We start from the raw sequence: 3,586 nt of genomic DNA on the forward strand, positions 1-3,586 counted from the left end.
CATATTTCAAAGATCTAAAACACCTCTCAAAACTTCATCTGGAATTAAAAAAAGACCCAAAATAGCCACAGCAATCCTGAGGAAGAAGAACAACATTGAAGAGATCACAATAACAGATATCAAGCTATATTACCAAGCCATGGTTTCCAAAACTTCCTGGTACTGGCACAAGAACAGTCATATAGACCAATGGAACAGAACACAGAACACAGAAATCGACTGAAGCATTATGCTCAATTATTACTTGACAAAGGAGGCAAGAGCATACAATGGAGTTAAGACAGTCTCTTTAATAAATGGTGTTGCAAAATTTGGACAGATACATGCAAAAAAAATGAAACTAGATCACCAACTTAAATCATACAGAAAAATAAACTCAAAATGAATAAAGAACTTAAATGTAAGCTGGGAAACAATAAAAATCCTACAAGACTCCATATGCAGCAAAATATCAGACATATGTCATAGCAATATTTTTACCGACAGAGCTCCTAGGGCAATGGACACTAAGGAGAAAATAAACAACTGGGAATACATCAAAATAAAAAGCTTCTGCACAGCAAAGAAATCATCAACAAAACAATAAGAAAGCCCACTGCATGGGAGAACATATTTGCCAATGCTATTTCAGATAAGGGTTTAATCTCCAAAATTTAAAGAGAACTCATACAACTTAACAAAAGGAAAGATAAATGATCCAATCAAAAAATGGGCAAAGGACCTAAGTAGACACTTTTCAAAAGAGGACATACAGAAAGCTGAGAGATATATGAAAACATTTTCAAAGTCATGAATCATCCAAGAGATGCAAATCAAAACAACACTGAGGTACCATCTCACACCTGTCAGAATGGCTATCATCAACAAATCAACAAACGACAAGTGCTGGAGAGGATGTGGAGAAAAAGGAACCCTCCTGCACTGCTGGTGGGAATGCAGACTGGTGCAGCCATTGTGGAAGACGGTATGGCGTTTCCTTGAAAAGTTAAAAATGGAACTCCCATTTGATTCAGTGATCCCACTTCTAGGACTATATTCCAAGAAACCAGAAACACCAATCAGAAAGGATATATGCACCCCTATGTTCATAGCAGCACAATTTACAATAGCTAAGATTTGGAGACAACCTAAGTGCCCATCAGCAGATGAGTGGATTAAAAAACTGTGGTACATCTACACAATGGAATACTATGCTGCTATAAAAAAGAAGGAACTTTTACCATTTGCAACAGCATGGATGGAACTGGAAAGCACTATGCTAAGCGAAATAAGCCAGTCGGAGAAAGATAAATATCAATGATCTAACTCATATGTGGGATATAATGATCAACATAATTTGATAAACAAAAATAGATCCAGAGACAAATGACAGGGGAGGTTTGGCGGGGAGGGGGGGGTGGGGGGGTATGGGGGGGTTAGAGAGCAACCAAAGAACTTGTATACATCCACATTAGCATAATCAATGGACACAGACAGTGAAGCAGTAGGGGCTTTCCTGGAGTGAGACTGGTTGCAGGGGGGGGGTGCTCAATTGGGAGAAAAGGAGACATATGTAAAAATCCTATATAATAAAAGGGCAATATGCAAATTGACCCTAACTGCAGAACAATTGGGAATGACTGGTCACTATGACACACACTGACCACCAGGGGGCAGACGCTTAATGCAGGAGCTGCCCCCGGGTGGTCAGTGCGCTCCCACAGAGGGAGCTCTGCTCAGCCACAAGCCAGGCTGATGGCTGCCATCACAGCAGTGGTGGCGGGAGCCTCTCCTGCCTCCTCAGCAGCGCTAAGGATGTCCAACTGCAGCTTGCTCCCCGCTGGCAAGTGGATGGACATCCCCCAAGGGCTGTCGGGCTGCCAGAGGGATGTCTGACTGCCAGCTTGTGCCTGATCCCCCAGGGAGTGGGCCTAAGCCAGCAGGTGGTCATCCTCTGAGGGGTCCCAGACTGCGAGAGGGCACAGGCCGGGCTGAGGGGACCCCCCCCCCCGAGTGCACAAATTTTTGTGCACTGGGCTTCTAGTTATGCAATAAAAAAATATAAGATGTGACTAAATAGAAATGATGGGGAGAGGATACATAGAAATGCATGATTACACTGTTCCTATATGAAGTGGTATAACATGAATACATAGTAGATGGTGGTATGTGAAGGAGGCATATTGTAATCCTAGAGTAACCACAAAACTAATACACAGAGATATAACTAAAAGCCAATAAAAAAGACAAAATGAGATAAAACCAAAGAAGTCATGAAGAGAAGGACAAAGAAACAAAGAATAAATCACTCTAATAGATATCAAATAGCAATGTGATATTCTTCAACCCAATCCTAGCAGTGATTACATTAAGTGTGTAACAGATTAAACACTCCAATAAACAGGTAGATATTGTCGGTCTGGATTAAAAAAATGTAAGACCCAATTTGGGTAGGATGAAAGTAAAACTATTTAAAGAAAAGGATGTCCTGCAACACCCATAAAATTTGTTTTTTAAAAAGCAGCCATGCCCATGGAGTGTGCTGTTTAACTTTTGATTTTTTGGTCACCTATGAGATGAGATAACATGCCTCAGTAAAATTTCTATTTACTTTTTTCTTTTCATTAATGTGAGTGAAGTAGAGACTCTTCATTATTTTTAAAACATATTTTACTGAGATTTGTGCAGGTCTTTTTACAGTCTTCTATCAGTTTTTGGTCTTTTTCTTCTGCATTTTCAGAGTTCTTTACATAGTAGATAGATTCACTCCTCCACTGAATTTATTTCCAAGTTTGATGTCTGTATTTTGAATATGCTTGTCTTGCTTTTTGACATAAAGACTTATAAAAATTATTTTTACATATCAAAATTTATTTATCAATATTTTAATGGTTGTTGTTTATTTACTGCGAGCCATTGCTAGAAAGGCTTTACCCTTTCTAAATTAATAAAGAAATTCATCCATGTTTATACCTAGTGCACGTATGGTTTTATTTTATGTATTTAAAATTTTAAATATATTTTATATATTTAATTGCTGTTCATTCTGGTGGTTTATATGAAATATTACTCCAACTTAATACCTTTTAAAAATGATTTTTGTCTACCTTAGTAAATCAAGCAAAAAAAAATTGCTCTTTAGTTGTCCCCATATTATTTATTAGAAAGTCTGTCTTTTTTTTTCCCAATAATTTGAAATGCTACCTTATTGTAAATTACACATCCTTATGTACTTGGGAACGTTTCTGGATTTTCTATTCTGATTTCATGGGTTTCTCCATCTATTCATGAATCAGCATCACACTATTCTCAGGAAAGACGTTTTCTAGGATGTTTTCAACATCTGATAAAGCTTATTCTCTCCCTTCCTGTTCTTTTGTCAAAATTCTCAGAGCTATTCTTGCATGCTTACTTTCCATATATATTTTCAAAATTGTCTAGAAATTGTGTAACACTGGGAGAAAATGCTATTTTTATTGCAATCAAATTAAATGCATATATTAGCTTGGACAAGATTTCCAAAATATAGTCTCTGGACAGTGCTGTAAGAATATATTTGGGTTTCCTGGCACTCATTACCACTTCACAAGAGAGTAACTGTCCAAAG

Source organism: Myotis lucifugus, unplaced genomic scaffold (assembly GCF_000147115.1).
Source record: "Myotis lucifugus unplaced genomic scaffold, Myoluc2.0 scaffold_406, whole genome shotgun sequence".
NCBI lineage: Eukaryota > Metazoa > Chordata > Mammalia > Chiroptera > Vespertilionidae > Myotis > Myotis lucifugus.